General features: G+C 43.3%; 1 protein-coding gene across 2 annotated transcripts in view; it reads left to right on the forward strand.

Annotated features, from left to right (window-relative positions):
• Fut9 (fucosyltransferase 9) overlaps nt 1-18761 on the forward strand; it is a 263625-nt gene that overhangs the window by 195687 nt on the left and 49177 nt on the right. The gene's annotated exons all lie outside the window — the stretch shown is intronic.

An 18761-nucleotide genomic window follows, 5' to 3' on the forward strand; every position in this document is an offset into this window, starting at 1 on the left:
ACACTTGCTTAGAGTTGACAACAGGTTGCCTGTGCCTATTCTCTGTGAAAAGTTTTCTTTCTATAATGCCAACCTTTGATTGTCTTTCAGAATTGTAAAGTTTAAAGGAAGGCACCCTATATGAGTAGGAAATTACACTCCTCAGAGCCATTAGGTTGTTGGATGAAAATCCCAGTATCAGGGTTGGGCTTTTTCTCTATTAGTGTTTGACCAGGGTGGCTGTTGACAGCCCACAAGCCATATGGATACTGCTGATGATTTGGGCTGCATGCTATAACTAGATGATAAAGACTCTATTACTAAATACACCACAGTTTTCACTGTAGAATATGGAGAAAGTAAACAGAGACTGTGCTGAAACGTCCTTCCGTCTTCTCTAGTACTCATGGTAATATGCAGTCTGCTGGAGGAGAAGCATCACTGACAATCCTGCCAGGTTATTAATCCTGCGTGATATACTACCAACATGCTAGGCAACATGCCATTGCTGCAACAGTGGCACAACTGCGATAGGTGCAACCAATTGCTTTCTGCTTCATTTAAGGCTTGATCCAGAGGAAGGAACTTATCCAGCATTGTAAGATAGGATAAGGACCTGTGACTGGGTCATAAGCTCCAATGAGAAAGCAATTGTTATTTTTTGAGATGTGATTGTCGAAAGGCCTTGCAAACACTTGTATTTATGCCTGTACATTACGGCTGCAGTCAGCCTCGGTCAATCATGGAAGGCAACTTCCTCCTGCCTCCCCACCACAGTGAGTAGTAATTACTGAAGATGCTACTAACTTTTCCAGCTCCTGAGGATAAATGACTCCAGCTTTGGTTCAATGGCCCAATGCTCAGTCATGGATGAAAAAATATCATACTTCAAAGGCTCAGGGAACACTGCACAACAGGGATGGAAAAATGTAAGAGCTAGAAGGATGGGAGTATTTTGTTGCTATTTCAAAATTTAAACACCCTTAGCGAAGGGAGGAAGAAGTAAATTAAATTTACTAGTCACAAGAACCTCATGAAACAAGGTTCACAAGGACTTCTCCAAGCATACAAAAGCATTAACGGTTGCGGGGGAGAAAACCTACAGGGCTATAGCTTTTGTGAGGCCATCACTAGTTCTGGATTGGGCTTTTCAGTGATGAAGCTGCCTTTGAGCCACCCGTGATCCTGTAACTAATCCTTGTTAACTCATTGGTTTACCAGTCTAGGCTTGGCCAGGGGGGGTTCTTTAATCTGTTGCTAGTGCCCTATCTGGGGTGAATAGACAGTTTTCACATCTCTTGGGAGAAGTCATTTAGTATAGAACAATGCAGAAACAAATCAAAGCCAAGGTCATAGTAATAGGCATGTGTATGGTGTCCATAGAGTACTTACTACAGAGACTCACCAAAAAGTAAAAAACTAATGTGATCGTGGAAACGGTGAAGACTATGAAGCAATTATACTATCTTCAAAGTATTTTTTGTTTGTTTGTTTGTTTGTTTGTTTTTTGGACTTTCTCACTCAATGGCCACACATACCTCTGTAAAAACAGAAGGTGAAGTAATGCTAGTTTTGTGCACTTTCTCTTCTCATGCCACCATTTGGTCTTCAATGTATTTTTTATGTCTATATGTGTGTATATGGTGAATGTATATGTATTCCTATGTCTATATATTTATGTGTCATGTGTGTTGTACATGCACGTTTGTGTGTGTGTGTGTGTGTGTGTGTGTGTGTGTGTGTGTGTGTATGTATGTAGGCCAGGGATCATTATCTGATTTCTTCCTCAGTCATTATTCACCTACTTTTTGAGGCAGGGTCTCTCACTGAAACTGGAGCTCACTTACTTGGCTAGGCTGGTGGCCAGTGAGCTCCATGGACACAATGGTCTCTGCCTTCTCTGTGTCTGGGATTACAGACACATGCTACTGTGCCTGGATTTTTACTGGGGATCTGAACTCAGGTCCTCATGGGTTAAGTGTGCTTTTCAACTTCAAATTAAATTCTGTTGATGGTTTCAATTGTATACTGATTCTCAGTTAAATACAGCACCACAGTGTCATTATCATGTAAGAGTGTTATCAAGTATTCAGTGAACTAATGCAAATAAAGTACAAACCAGGAGAAGCCCCTGTTTGGTCAGCAATGACTGTCAGCAGCATTAACAAGTTAATGGAACTAAATCATAGCTCTCAGAATGTCAGAATTTCTTTTTCAGTAAATTAGAGGAGGGTAACTTTGTTACTGATTCAGTTTTATGTCTCTATTTTGTTTGGTCTTTTGTTTCTTCAAAATCAGAACTAGAATTTAGTCTTTCAGTAAATCTATTTATTATACATATGTACAATCCTTTTAAATTTAGATTATTTTAATAGAATGTTTTTCTAAAGTGTATAGTTTTCTACAGCAGACTCTTCACCCCTCATATTCACATATTTTAAACACTATGTGTTTCTTACTAATTATATTTTAAGTTTTCAAAATTGTTTTTTATTTAACTTATTTTGGAAAATTTGAATCAACATTTTTACTGTATTGAAAAGGGAAAATTAATTTCATAGGATGGCAATGAGTGAGAGATTATTTTCTGTTGTTGCCCAAGTTCTCATGGGTCTCTTACACTATCAGACAAACCATACGACATATTTTTACGTGAATTTATTATAGTTTATACCATGGGGGCGGGTAACTCACAAAGAGACACACCAGGTGCCCAGCTCTGGGCCACAACTCAGAGCCCATCATTCCAGATCACTCCCGTGGCCCACCCATAGTCACTGCTAGCTTTCACCCATGCCTTGTGAGCCCACAGTCTCACCCCAGGTCAATAAATGCTGGGCCATTCTTTCTCACGTGCACACCACCACGCTCCTGTCCGCGTCTGTCCTAAGATGGCGCAGCAAGCCCCTCCTCCCGGAGCTAGCTCTTCGCAGTCAATTCTCCTCAGCAGGCCCCACCCCTTGGAGGAAAAAGGCTGTTTTGGACAAACTCCACCCCTTTCCTCCACTCTTACAATCTTTCTGCCAATCTTCTGATAAGATCCCTGAGCCTTGGAAGGGGTGACAAATATAGGGTGATCTCTCCTGTATCATGGTGAGATAGTGGCTTTTGGGGCCTCCCCATTATTTGTCTTTAATCCATGGTCATTGATCTATCTCAGTGGTGTTTCTTCTACTATAAAGACAAATGGAAGGAAGTAGACACATTTAAACAAACATGAATGTAATTACAAATATCTAGAAGATATCCCAATAGGTGTACCATATTAATTAAATAGTGTACTTGTAATGGCTTCCCCATTAGGGCCTGTAAAGTTTCTTGATACAGGAGTTGGCATGGTCTAGAGTACCAGATGTGTGTTCCACCCCTAGGAGCAGGCCTTATACAATTAGAAATTTGTCAGTTGTACGTATGTTGGTCAAGCCATTATTGCACTTGCAGGCATTGCATGTCATGTCCATAGTGTGCAGCATGTGGGGTCCATTGTTGAGTAGAATCATAGGGAATCCTTTCTACCTCAACAATCTGCATAGCACTTTCTGGCAATATGAACACCCATCCAGTGGCATGGAGATTTTTGGCTCAGTCTCAGCTCCATCTCCTCTTCGTCCATGCTCACAACATGCAGCATCTTCAGAAAAACGGCCTTACCAAACTTTCTAGTGTACAATGACATTAGTGGCAATAGCCTTGGTGAATTTGAGGACCTCTAGGACCTATCTCTGACCAACAGCTCATAGGGGGGCAACCTACCTTTGGTATTGTAGATTTTCTTAACAGTTATGTAGTTTGAGAGTCTCTGTCTTCATCTTTCCCAACCATAAAACTCCCAAGAATCTTATAGCTATAGCTGCCTTTGCTTCTTCAGGTATCTTTCAAATGGGTTTCACATCTGTAAAACACTCAAAGGAAGGTTAACACTATATATTAAATCAATCATAGACAAGGTCTCACATAGCATGGAAAGGTTTTGCCCATTCATATTAACTGTTTTCTCCATAGATCCTTGTTAGGTACCATAGCATGGGTACAAGGCATTAATTTGGAAAGCTCTTTGCCATTTTTAGTTATCCCTTTGGAGTCATTTTACATGTGGGGGATTTTACATGGAGTCTCTTTGTATTCTTTTATTCTTGATACATTTACAGGTGGTGGCTCCAGTTGCCTGGCCCTGCACTCGGCTAAGGAGGCAGGGGATTTCTCCTGTTCCTCCTGCACTTGTTGGTTCCCTAAGTCAGGCAGGCCTTCCTGATTGTAGCCATATCTGTCATCCCCCCATTGACCACACCAGGTTTCTGGGGAGGACTTGGTGGGAAAAACTGCTTCCACCCTAGTATAGCCTTTATCAGAAAAGAAACACATCTTATTTAATCCTTGGGGAATCTTAACCACCCCTGGGACAGTTTTTATGCTTTGAATGTCTTTTGTAAATTGTTCCTCTGATTTTAAAGCCTTCCAGAAATGCCTTAGTACCGAATTTGGTTTTGTATAAATTTTTTCTCTGGGAATTTGGGCTTGACATATGTCTTGCCACATTTGTCTTCAAGTACCACAAGTGGACCATTTCTTCAGTCTGGTCTTTCTTATACCTCTTATATAGTGTTCTGTTATTTTACATACACGTTTTATATGCCAGTCAGAATCATTTAGAATTGCCAAAGCCTGTCTCACTTTACAAATATCCTATCCCATTAAAGGGCCTAGTAAAACCATTAAAGCCCCATACCATTCTCGAGGTCCCAGTTGAATTAAGCTTTCTTTCATATCTCTGGTAAACACAGTCTTATTTGACCCAGTGAACTGGACGTCATATATTGCTTTTCTCATACCTAGTTCTCTCAATAATGCCTGCTCCTCCTTTATAGTCCTCCAGCCCCTGATAATCATGTTAGTCTCCCTTGGTGATGACCATGTATCTTTAATGCCTTCAACCAGCCATCCCATTAAGGACTGCTCCCCCCTGCATTGGCCTAGGTTGAACAGCATATATCGCAAGGATGGATGGGTGGTTATATAACTCAGCTGTGAAGCTTCTGAAGAATATAGACTGATGTCATTTGCTTCCATGTCCCATACTCTCACAAGCCATGTGGCTAGGGCCTCTCTGATTGCTTGCTTGTAAGTTCTTCCTAGTTTTAACAGTTCCAGGGTGGAGTACTTCTGAGCTACATCACTGTTAGTTTTTTTTTTTTTTTTCCTTTTGTATCAACCCTTGACTCTGAGGGGCAACTTTAGTTACTTTTATTTTTAGGTCATCTTTTTTTTTTTTTTAATACTATTATCTGCCTTTTCCTCTGAGTCCTTGGACCTTACACAAGTTAAAGTGTCCCACTCTTTTTCTCTCTCAAGCTCTAAAACTGGATCGGCCAGGACCTTCCTAGCCTTTTCAGCTTCCCCTGCCTGGAGCACACCTTTTATTATGCAAAGTGTTCATGCCCCTCTCCATTGGGTCCAGAGCCAGTAAAAGATTTTCTAGCCTCTGCACAACCTTCAACAAATCTTCACATACGTGCAACATACTCCCATATTTACAACACAGCTGTGGCCCAGGCTTCTGCATGGCCAGCCCCTTTTTAGTTATGTATTTTATAATCCATTGTAAAAACCATATCAGCACCACCATCAGCTCTCTATCTTTATTCAAACTTCTGTGATTTGTCATTTTTAGCAACTTCATCCTGCTGACTTGTACTAATTTTGTTGCCTGAGGTCTCTTGGGGTCTCTTGTGCTATCAGACAAATCATATAACATATTTTTATGTGAATTTATTATAGTTTATACCATGGGGGAAGGTAACTCACAAAGAGACATACACCGGCTGCCCAGCTCTGTGCTGTGGCACAGAGCCCGCCATTCCAGATCATTCCTGCGGCCCACCCGTAGTCACTGCTAGCATTCACCCACACCTTCTGGGCCCACAGTCTTGCCCCAGGTCCATAAATGCTCAGCCATTCATTCTTGTGTGCCTGCCATGCACTCTGTTCTACTCCCATCCCAATATGGTGCAGCAAGCCCCTCCTCCTTTGGCTAGCTCTTCACAGTCAATTCTCCTCAGGAGGCCTCATCCCTTGGGGGAAATAGGCTGTTCTGGACACATCTGCCAACCAAATTTAGAACAAATGTGAATTTTCTCATCAGCCTGTGAAAAGGCTATTTACTTCCACATGCAATTATAAATAAAGTAACCTTGAATTAATGAAATGAAACTAACCCTGAGAACAAATAATACTTATTTGCAGTTCAAACTAAGTTAGATATTGAAAACTGCTTACATTCTGATATGTTCTGAGTGCCTAATGGAATTACAGAAAAAAATGTCTGTTCACAGAATAACAAGAGGCTGAAACTCACTTTGCATTTGAATCTTCTCTTTTTCATAAGTCAGTGGTGTGAAATCATGCAGGAAAATTGAGTTTATACCCAAATCTCATAAGATTAATAACTTTCAAAGAACTGAGTGTAAATAGTTTATGATGTTCACTGCAGATCAAATTGAAATTGTGATCCTTGAAAGTTAAATGCTTTAATTGATAAATGTAGAAAGTCAATTTTGACTCTGACAGAAGTTTAAAATAAGTTATAGGTAAGACTTAATATTAAGAGCAGGTATCTGTACTAACCATAAACTGGAAAAAAGAAAATCCACATTAATACATCAGGACCATGAGCTGCATTGTGTAAAAATAAAGCTGTCTTTTCATTTCTTTCAAAAGTAGCTCATAAACAAGCTAAACTATCAAACAGAACAGAATCCTTTCACACATAAACACAGGTCCATGCTTGTGTATATATGCTTGGAATATGAATAAAATATTATTTTGTTATTTACACTATCATTTGGAATCTTTATAGGTTCATAGTGGTTTCCCCCAATATTTGGTTTCTAATAATTACTAGAAGTGACTAAAATCATAATAATGACAAGAGAGTCATTGTTCTGGGATGAACCTGAAATTTTTTTTCTAGCTATTTAAATAACATGTTTGATACCCTGGGGAATGACATTGGGGTTTGTTCTAAGTGAAATGAAAACAGAAAGAAAATTCCAGAGATCTGGAAAGCTTATAATTTTATGATTTAACAAATAAATGAAATAACTTTTATGTTTGGATTTGAGAACTATATGTGGTTCATTCCTCCTGCTGTTTCTTTCTTTTTCCTTTTCTTTCTTTCTTCCTTTCTTTCTTTCTTCTTTCTTTTCCTTCCTTCCTTCCTTCCTTCCTTCCATCCTTCTTTTCTTTACTTAAATCCTTACAGTTTTAGCTTCAGTTCTTCTGAAAGCAAAGACTGGGGTGGGAGTAAATAGAGCTCTAAGGACAAAGGACAAAGTAAGAAAGCAAAAGTTCTTCTAGGAGACATTTTTAAGTTTGCTAACAGACAATTGAGTAAGCAGCATCCAAGCCCACAGCACTTACTAAGTGACCTTAAGAATTAGGAGGCCAAAGCATTTATCTATCTGTTTCCAGATGCATTTGGACAAGGCTGAGAAGGCAGATATGAACTGCCTAGCACTTCTTCATGTTCAGGAATGAAAACTCGGCAGGATCCCAAGACTATCTCTCACTCACTGTGTTAGGGAAACCTCAGGAAAGTAAACAGTTGGTACATTGGCCAGAGAAATGCATTGTAGAGTCTCATCTGCTACACCTGGAAGAGGTTTGCCGAAGACTACCACCTCAGCAAAGCTGAAGTCGGGTTGGGGGTGGGGCTCAGAGCATGGCACAAAGTGTGCAATAGTTGACTGAATACTCAGGTTCTTCATGAAGTCTAGATTCTTTTAAGTGCTACCATTAAGGCTCCCAAACATTTTATTCTTATTTCACTCTTTCCTTTTCTACTTGCTTTATCTTAGATGCAAGGAACTTAGTATTCTGAACCTAAAAATGTAACTTGGAGATACCTTTTATATTAAGTACTTAAAAATGTTAACCTGAAGCTTTAAAGAGGGCCCATACTGTCAAATTTGAATCCATTACTTATTTGGATAAGGGTTCCATAAATTCATAGTGTTCCTATGAATTTAATAAATGACTACTCTTGGTTTCCTTTAAGTAAGCCAGTGTCACCCTGATCCTATCTGAAATACCTAATAAATGATTTTTCTAATACTTAGGGTTTTGTTGATTGGTCATTACTTGACAATCATTATATTAGAAAATATTTTACAAAAACACAAGTGCTTTAGTGTAGGCTGGTATGGCAATTTATTATAGATTGGGTGGCTTGAACAACAGAAATGTATTTCTCAGAGATCTAGAGGTTGATAGTTCTGGATCAAGGTACTAGCGTGTTTGGTTTCTGGTGAGGGCCCCCTCTGGGACCAAAATATCTATTTGAAAATGCCTTTATAAAGACACTAACCCCACTAATGAAACTTCTATCACAATCATTATAAGCAATGTGAATGAGATGCTGACATTTTTTTTTCTTGAAAACACCATTTACCATCGTATACATTTTTTTGCTTTTAATATTAATTTTATTTTATTTTATAAACTTTTTATTGAGTTTTTAAAATTTCATACAATATTTCCCACTTACATCCAGAACCCCTCCCTCATCTATGCCTCACCCTAACCCCCACCAAATCCTATGCACTTTGCCATACATGCTGAGTCCTACTCATTCCAGTGTTTGTGCCTGAATATCCTTCTGTGTAAAAGGATCCACTGGAGTCTATCTAGTCAGCCCATCCAGTGGTCATATGTAAGTCATACTCTCCCTCACCCAACAGCAACCAGTCTCAAAACAGTTCTCGATTTAGTGCTGACCCACCACCTATTTCTTGCCTCCCTTTTGGACCCTTGTTTAATTGAGCTGACATGGGTCCCACATTGGATGCTATTGCTGCCTCAGGCACACATGAGCAAGACTCCATTGGCCTGGAAGCCTCTACCTCATATGTTCATGAAACAGCCCTGGCTCTTACAGTCTTTCTGCCTCCTCTTACACAATGGTTCCTGAGCTGTGGGTGGGTGAGGTTCCATATAGGAGTCCCATCCTACACTCTACAGTCTCTTATTCTCCAAAACTTGGCCAGTTGAGGCTTTCTGTGTGTAACACACTCTGATGTACATGGAAGCCTCACTGGTGAGAATTGAGGGGTGCATTAACCCTCTCTCTACTCCTTATTCTGCTATGTTCCATGAGCCTTGGTTGTAGGAATTTGACTGCAGATGTGTCACCTAATACTGGGCATCTCCTAGGTGTATGTTCTCTGTGCCTGACCAGATGTGCAACTCTTCGGTAGCCTCCATCTGTGGCAGAAAGTTTCTTTGATGAGTACTGTACTGCATGTTATTCACTCTAAGGGACGTCTCTTCTATCTCACACTTCATTCCCTTCCAAGCAGCTCCTAGGTACACATATGCATTAATGTTCAGACATTCTACTTGCTTTTCTAATATGGTTTCTAGGCCATCACTTTTCCCTTTAGATTTCCTACACGCCCCCAGCTTCATTCATCTCTACTCTTTTCTCTCCCATCTGGCCTCCCTCCTCACTCCTTTCCTAGTCACACTGCCCCCATTATTCCCACCCGCCCTCCATACCTCTTGACTCCCACTATCTTTCTGTTCCTGAGTTCTCTCCCTCCCCACATCATGGTCCCTTATGTGTCCCTCTCTCCTCTCCTCCATGTTGATTACTCCCACTTTTACCACCTCCCTCACGTAATATCTGTTCCCAACTATCCCCTTTCAGGTTGTTTCTTTTCCTTTACTTCCATGTATCCTTTCCTTTTTCTTGGCTCCTGGTGTTACATCAGAGTTTATATACCCACATGTAAGGGACTGGTGCTACAGTCCATGAATGAGAGAAAGCATATGTCACTTGCTTTTCTGCATCTGAGTTACTTCACTTAGTTCAACACTCTCTGGCTCCATCCATTTACCTGAAAATTTCATAATTTCATCTCTTACTGCTGAGTAGAACTTGTTCTTGTCACAATAGCTAAGAAATGGAAACAACCTAAATTTCTCTCAACTGATGAATGGTTAAAGAAAATGTGGTACATCTTGTACACATCGTATAACCATTTTCACACACACACATGCACATACATTCCCTTTGCTTCTCCCCCACCCTCTCCAGCTGAAATTCTTCTTCCTAATAGGCCCCCCACCTATTTTCATGCCTTCTTTTTCTGTGTGACCCACTGAGGTTAGAGGTTTCTTTTTTGCCAGAGTGTAGGTGAAAGATTATTTACCGGAGCAAGGTCAACTTATCAGGGGCGTCACCTCTTTCAACAACCTTTAATTGCCAGTAGTCCCTCAGGGAGAAATTGGAACCTCATGGGCTCCCCTCCCATCCATGATGAAATGTTAAGGGGTCCAATCTTGGTGCATAACCACAATTCCAGTAAAATCATGAATGCAATGGCCATGTCGTGTCCAGAAGATATGTTTTGTTAAGCCCCATCCTCTGGCTCTTGCATTGTTTCTGCCCCATTTTCTACAATGTTGTGTGAGCCTTTGGGGGGCAGGGTGACACAGATATGCCAATTAGGCTCAAACACTCTGTCCTCATGTATTTTCTGTGCTTCTGCTCCGCATTAATAGCCTCCTGTTAATGTAAGACACTCCTCTGATAAAGGCTGGGCATAGCAAGGGTCCATGGGTTATAAGCATGAGCTTTTAGAAGGCAGTTTGAAAATATGAGCATTTAGCAAAACAGGAGTAGTAACTTTTCCCCAGGGCCTATGACCACCTAGTTGAGGGCTTTTGACCAGGTTTACAGAACCAACTTGAGTTCCCTACCGTGAAGTGGGCCTTAAATTCTATTGGAAAATTGTCCCGACCCACGGGATCTGCAACGGGGTACCTGGAGTGAGGAGTGGGGATTGAATGGGGCAAGAGACACAGAGAATGGAGACAAGACAGTCTTCTGATCAAGTCTCATTTATTGAACATCTGCACAGAGCTTTTATAGGGGAGCAGAGGGCGGAAGAAGCTGGGCAGATAACTTCTGCTGTTTACCATACATTCCACAGTTAGACCACGAGACCTGATGTTTTTACAGGATGAGGAAATTTAAAAGGTCAAGGCAGAAAAACATGTTTTTCACCAAGTCATCCGGCTACTCTTGAAACTAGGTCAGAGGTTGAAGCTGTAAACAGCTTGCTTCACAGACAATAGTTACTATTTCTGGGAAGGGGGCCCACAGCTCCTACAGGTCCCCCTTTTTTATTATAAACAAGAGCATGGGGCCAAGGCCAAATGATCCCTTAGGGAACTGCACCTGTCTTAGGTTGGAGAACTTTTATCTGATGCTCACCCGTCATGGGCTAGGGCAGCTGCTTTGGCTGCCTGCCTGTCTTAGGCTGCTTATCAGTAAAAGTCTCTCTTACCTGTCTTTGGCTGACCGGTTCAGCTCTCAAGGGGATGACTATACACATCGTCATAAGGCCTGGCAGGCTCAAAGGGGTCATCTCGATCCTCGAGCTCCAGCCTATGATAATGCACTTGAATAGGTTTAGCTGATAGATCATTAATCTGACTCTTAATAAAGGTTGTGATCCTTTTGAAGGCCCAGGGGCCGAAGGATATTACAGCCAGGATGGCTAGGAGGGGCCCCAATATGGTGGGCAAGAGGGTTGAAACCCAAGGCGATGTGGAAAACCAATTTTCATACCAACTATCTTGTTGATCCCTTTCCCTTTTGCACCATTCCAGCCCCTCCCTCAAGATCTTCATGCTATCTTTTACAGTACCAGTCTTATCTAGGTAAAAACAACATTCTTCTTTAAGAGCCGCACAAAGTCCTCCTTGCTGTAGGAATAGGAGGTCTAGTCCACGCTGGTTCTGAAGGACCACCTCGGCCAGGGAGGAAAGTGAGTCTGCCAGGTCATCGATGCCAGCCTGCAAGTGACGGAGGTCTTCGTCGATGGTGGCTTGCAGGGCATCGAGTCTGGAGCTTCTGAGGAGTAAGGAAGCAACACCGGTTCCTGTGCCTGCGACACCCAAGCCTAGAAGGACTGAGATGGTGAGGGCAGAGACAGGCTCCCTTCAAGATCGAGAGTGGCTGTCAGGGGCTTCCCATAGCCTGAGGAATGCCTGAGGGTTATGGTAGGGAGGTCTTCGTCGATGGTGGCTTGCAGGGCATCGAGTCTGGAGCTTCTGAGGAGTAAGGAAGCAACACCGGTTCCTGTGCCTGCGACACCCAAGCCTAGAAGGACTGAGATGGTGAGGGCAGAGACAGGCTCCCTTCAAGATCGAGAGTGGCTGTCAGGGGCTTCCCATAGCCTGAGGAATGCCTGAGGGTTATGGTAGGAGAGGCGAGGGAGGAGTTGTACTAGGAGACAAAAATCAGTTTTGTTATAAAAGGAATGAACATATACACATGGTGTGATACCATTCTTGCAAATCCACCACATGTTGGAAGGGGCTCAAATTAGCTTGGAGCTAATTTCGGGGGTGATGGTGGTGCTGCAATAGGGGAGATATGTTGTCGGAGGCAGGCCAGTGGGTGTAAGGCAAGTGTCTCGGCCCACTATTCACGACAGGGTAAGGCCTCTCCAGTGCTTCTCTGGCCACGAACAAGAGGAGGAGGAGTTCGAGTAGCTGAAAGAATTGTTGGGCAGAGGGATCACCACCTTCATAAAAAGGAGGGCGGGAATTATAACATAGCCAGCAATCTCCTAGGCTATGGTTGGTGCCCCTGGTGGCCTGAAATGTGGCATTGAGGAGTTGTAGGATAATGTTCCTTGTATGAGAGAGACTCCCCAAGGGCAGAGGACCCTCTGTTCTAGGCTGAAGAAGGGAGGCATTGTGCAGTGTAGTAGTGCTGTGGCTGGGGGCAACAGGGGCTGGTGTTATGGCTGGTGGGCTTTTATTATTTGTCAGGACAGGATTGGGGCCAGCCTGAGCAGGTCTGTGTTGATTGAGGGGTTCTCTTAAGAGCTCGATTTTAAATATGAGCCCACTGTCGTACCCTGAGTCATACAGCCTCAGTCCCCAGGAATAGCCCTGAGCCCATCTAGCTACCTGCTTTCCTTTCTCCATGAAGGAGATTTTTAAAGTATTACACCATTTGTTTTCACAGGCTTTGTAATGTGTGGTGATGGGATCAAGCCAATAATTTGGTCGAGAAAAGTCGTACTTAACAGTTATATAGTCCCATGATGAGGAGGGATTCCAATGGGTGTCGCCTGTGGTTTCACAGTTCCAACTTTTACAGTAGAAATAGTCCTGGCCACCACATGTTGGATTAAGGGAAGTGGCACGGTGGAAGCCAGGGCAGATATAGAATTCTAAGGTCCTGAGCTGGGCCCTCTGGCTCTTGTCGGAACAACCCTTTCACTGAGTGACCTGAGCCCCTACTTTTGCATCAGGGGCTGGCTTGCCTAGGTAGGCGTCATGTCCCTCCAGGCCCCAAATGCCTGGTGCCCCCAGCGTGATCTGGCACATATCTGGGTATAACGTGGGCCAGGGCTGCTCATTGGTGAGTGTGGAGGTGGCGCATACAGGGTTACCCTGTCCATTAAGGACTAGCCACGTGTAGTTCCATGTGGTGTGGGTGTTGGATAGGGTTCCTAGTGTTGGGGGTGAAAGAACCACAAGGGACATGAGGATGATTAGCACAAACTGCATCCTGAAGAGTTGCGCTCTATTTCTTGTGCGAGGTCTACAAAGATCAAAATGATGATGGTAACAGATATGACCAGGATTGCGAGGAGAATGATGGCACCTAGTAGTTTCCAACTGATACGAGCCATGTGCCTTTATCTGTGGAAAGAAAGAGAATTCTTTTCTCAAGGAGTCTCTGTCTCCTTGGAGGGGTCTTTATTAACCTGTTTTACTAGTCTCTCTGGGAGCCATCTGGCGGCATTATGTTGTTGTGAAAAAATGCAGATAGATCCTCTTCCCCAGATTAGAACTGGGTCTGGGCCATGCCAGGAATTGTCTAAGGGATCTTTCCATTTTACCATGGCATATTGCTTTTTCAATTCAGGATGCCAGAAGCGGTCTGCTGCAGATTTACCGTCTGAGTCCAGGGCGAGGAAGTTTAAAACATAGAGTGCATGATTTAACAGGTTTCTTGGGGTGCCCTTAGTGGGATACCACTCCCCCTTTTTAATTTTTTGTAGGGTATTTTTTAAGGATAGTTGAGCTTGCTCAACTATTAACTATTCCTTGTCCTTAAGGATTGTAAGGGATACCGGTAGAATGTTGCACTTGTAGGGTGGAGCAGAAATTTTTAAAGGCCTGGGAAATGTAGCCAGGGCCATTATCTGTTTTTAGATAGGAGGGTGTTCCTAAGATAGAGAAGCAGTGTAGAAGATGAGCAATGACATGTTTAGTAGCTTCTCCAGACTGAAGAGTAGCACAAATTAAACCACTAAAGGTATCGATGCAGACATGAACATATTGCAGTGTACCAAACTCAGGAAGGTGGGAGACATCCATTTGCCAGAGCATATTGGGTGTTAGTCCCCAAGGATTAACTCCCAGGTGGGGGACTGGAAGGAAGGCTACACAGGTTTCATAATTTTTAACTGTCTGGCTTGTTCTCTAGTAATTTTAAATAAAAGTCTTAAAGAAGTAGCATTTAAATGGTGTAAGGCATGAGCTTGCTGAGCTTGAGTGACGGCAGGAACAGTGGCAACTGCAACTATCTTGGTAGCTGCATCAGCTAGTTCATTGCCAGTGGAAAGAGGGCCGGGTAGGCCAGAATGAGCTCAAATATGACCAAGGAAGAAAGGGACTGTTCTCTCGCGAATAAGTTGTTGGCACTGTTGAAAAAGATTGGCGGCTTCGGGGCGTGTGTGATAAAGGGAACAGTTTCAAGCAGGGGAACAGAGTGGGCGAGGTAGGCACTATCGGTATATATGTTGAGGGGTTTTGTGGGAAAAACAGCGAAAACAGCTATTAAGGCTGAAAGTTTTACTAATTGTGCAGAGGCAAGATTAGTTTGGAAGTGGGTTGTCTGCTCCTCAAGGGTATAGGCAGCCATCCCAGAGGAGGAGCCGTCAGTGAAAACTAACAAGGCGTCAGGTAGAGGCTTTAGGCTAGTAAGGCGAGGGAAAGCCAAAGCATGTAATTTACAAAACTGGAGGAGCCTGTCAGGCAGGTAATTGTTGTCTATGGAACTGAAAAACTGGCACAAGCAATTAGCCATGCGTCTGAATTTTGAAGAAGCCAATCTATTTGTTCTTTGGTATAAGGCAGAACGATATGGGAGGGCTCGATCCCAAAGTAGGTGTGGCTCTCCTTGCAGCCTGAAATAAGAAGGTCTGCAACTGCATTAAAATAAGGGTGTAAAACCTTTTTTAGGAGAGGCAGACAGATGGAGCCACATAAGGGGGTTATGAGGTTGTTGCCAAAGAAGGCCGGTAGGAGAGAAGGTTGTGCAAAAAATGATGAGCCATAAAGGCCTAGCATAATTTATCCTGGTGATAAATTGTTGAGCTATTGCTTTTTCTACCTTTATAATGGCTGCTCTGGCCTCTTGTGAGAGTATTCTGGGGGATCTTGGGTCTGGATTGCCTTTGAGAATGTCAAATAAGGTCTTAAGTTCTCCTGTGGTTAATTTTAAGTATGGGCGGAGCCAATTAATGTCCCCTAATAGTTTTTGAAAGTCATTTAATGTCTGAAGGTGATTGGTCCGAAGGACAGCCTTTTTAGTGGATACATTAGGACCATTAAGCTGAAAACCCAAGTAAGAGTATGGGTCTTGAAGCTGTATTTTTTCTGGTGCTATCTGGAGACCCGCAGCAGCGAGGTCATGCTGAAGCTATGTATAGCACTTTAGTATCGCCCCTCCATCCTGGCCAGCAATAAGAATATCATCCATGTAATGGATGATATACATGGAGGGCCATGAAGATCTGATTTTTTGTAGGGCGGTAGCAACAAACTTTTGGCACAAGGTGGGGCTATTGACCATTCCCTGGGGTAAAATCTTCCATTGATATTTTTTCATAAGTTCTTTAAAATTGATGGAAGGAAGGCTGAATGTGAAATGTTTACGGTCCTGTGGGCATAAGGGAATGGTGAAGAAGCAATCCTTAAGATCTATAACAATTTTGAGATAGCCTTGAGGAATAGCCACTGGCGAGGGCAAGCCAGGTTGTAGGGCTCCCATAAGTACCATAGTGGCATTAACTGCTCTTAAGTCTTGCAGTAACCTCCATCTACCAGATTTCTTTTTTATGACAAAGATGGGCGTATTCCAAGGTGAATGAGATTCCTCTATGTGTCCTAGTTTAAGTTGTTCCTGCACGAACTGCATTGCGTCAGTTAACTTTTCTAGGGAAAGCGGCCATTGATCTACCCAAACAGGATCATTAGATTTCCAAGTTATGGGATCTGCAGAGTTTGAGGGTGCAGGTTTGTCAATGGTCGCAGTTAAAAATTTCCCAGGCCGCGTTTGTCAAATTGTCCACTGGGTTGGATAGGTGAGGTTATCCCCTCTCCTGATTTACCTAAGCCTCTTCCTGGGCAATAATTTTGAGCTAGCATTTGGGCAGTGATGGTGTCATTAGGACTATACATCATTACTCCCATTTGGGTTAGGAGGTCTCGTCCCCATAGATTAACCGGTATGTGAGGCAAATGAAAGGCTTAATTTGGCCTGAATTGCCTGCAGTGTCCTTCCAGGTGAGAATTTTTGAGCTTTGTTTGGGATTTAAGCTTTGTCCTATTCCTGTCAGATTAGTTACGGTATCAGTAGTAGGCCAGCTGGAGGGCCAAACATTGGAAACAATAATAGTAACATCTGCACCAGTGTCAATGAGTCCTTCAAATTTTTTTCCATTAGGGTTGGCTTTTTGTGGGTGATGCTCTGGACCCAATAGGCGTCCGAAGAGCCAAAACTACGGGAGGTGCGAGCATGGGGGAAAGCTGGATTTGTTCCTGCTGCTAGTGGAATCAACACAAGTTGGGCAAGCCTATCTCCCAGGGTGATGGGGACAATAACGCTCTCAGTTTTTATTAGAATTTTAATTTCTCCCGCATAATCTGAATCAAGTACCCCTGGTATAACTGTCAGGCCTCTAAGGGCTGAGCTACCTCTTCCTAGAATTAGACCACAAGTGCCTGGAGGCAAGGGACCGTGCACACCCGTCTTTATTAATTGAACTCCCATTTCCGGGGTTAGTACTGTGTGGGAGGTGGAACTGAGGTCCAGTCCTGCGCTTCTGGGCGTTGCTCAGCAGAGGTCTGAAATGGATTGTTGGTGCTTTCGGGGACGAAATTGATTGCACCAATTGTTTGTGTCGGGGCCTGAGGTTGGCCCCTCCATCCGTTTCCCTGATGGGGAGGCAAGGTATTGCCCTGAAAATCAGTTTTGGACTTGCACTCATTTGCTCAATGCCTTCCTCGTTTGCATCTAGGGCAAAGCCCTGGAGGTCTATCAGAGCTATTATTGATTTTTGTCTGATCAGGTGGTGACTTGCAATCCCAAGAAAAATGGCCCGGCTTTCCACATTTAAAGCATCCCCTAGTAATAGGCCGTTTGCGTCATTTAAGAAGTCTCTCACTGTTCTACCACTAAGTGCAGCTGCCATGGCAAGGGCCTGTTGATAGGAGGAGCCAATCTCAGCGCAAAGTCGCACGTATCCATCTAAGTTAGTTTTCTTTTTATGAGGGCGAATGGTGGCCTGACAGGCAGGATTAGCATTTTCAAACGCTAGTTGCTTTAGGATGAGCTCAGTACCGCCCTCGATACTACCAAAAAGCTTAGTAGCGGTGGTGGTTAGGCAATGGACAAAATCAGCAAAAGGCTCATTGGGACCCTGTTTAATGGAAGTAAGGGAGACCCCCAAGTCACCCTTTGTAGGGAGTTTCTTCCAGGCCTTAATGGCTGCTGTCTGGATTTGTGCAAAAAGGCCAGGTGGATAATTCATTTGGGTGTCATTGGAATCATACTCTCCCTGACCCATTAACATATCAAAGGTCCAGTCATCATTAATCATCTTAATGTTCTTTTTAGCAGTTTATTTACAGGCATCAAAATATTCTGATCTCCATAAGAGGAAATCTCCCCCATGAAGGAGAGCCTTGGCAAGGGTATGCCAATCTGAGGGAGTCGACCACTGCTCTGCCAGTCCCTCAAGGAGGGTAATGGTATAAGGGGCTGTGGCACCATACTGTGACACCACAGTTTTTAAGTCTTTCATGTCAGAGAGCTTGAAGGGGTTATGTTGTCTGTTGGGCTCGTCATCATCTCCGCCACCCTTTATAATTTCTAGAACCGGGAAGGCTTTAAGAGCAGAGGGCGCGGTAGTGGATAAACCACGCAAACGGCTGACTATTGGGGTCTCGGTTGTGGTGGTCATGGGGCCTGAGAACAAACCTTGGGCTGTCAGGCTCTGGAGTTCAGCAACCAGTGTGTGGCGACGGCGCTCTAACTCGACACGTTGCTGTAAACAGTCAGTTTCTGCTTTTAAGTGCTCAATGGGAGGAAAAACTGCAAAAGCCTCAAGGGCCGGCAGAGTTGGTAGAATAGCATAAGGAGGGGGCAGGGGATGAGCCTCAGAGGGGGCCGTAGGCACAGCATCAGGCTGGAACGGCACGACGTCAGAGCCAGACTTAGGATTTGGGTCTGACTTGTTATGATCAAGATCTGAACTTTCCGAGTGGGTCTTAGATTGTCTAGCTGAATCCTCCTCATCGCTATCAAGGGAAATAAGGTCAACTTCTTCCACAGGGACTTTACTAGCTTTTGGGCAGGCGCTATTTTGTAACAGATCCTCTGCCTGCACCTCGGTGGGTGCTTCCTTTCTGTCTATTAATTCTTTTATTAAATTCCAGTATGAAAAGGCTGTGACCGGGATCTTATC

This window comes from Nannospalax galili, unplaced genomic scaffold (assembly GCF_000622305.1).
Source record: "Nannospalax galili isolate Female #2095 unplaced genomic scaffold, S.galili_v1.0 scaffold78, whole genome shotgun sequence".
NCBI lineage: Eukaryota > Metazoa > Chordata > Mammalia > Rodentia > Spalacidae > Nannospalax > Nannospalax galili.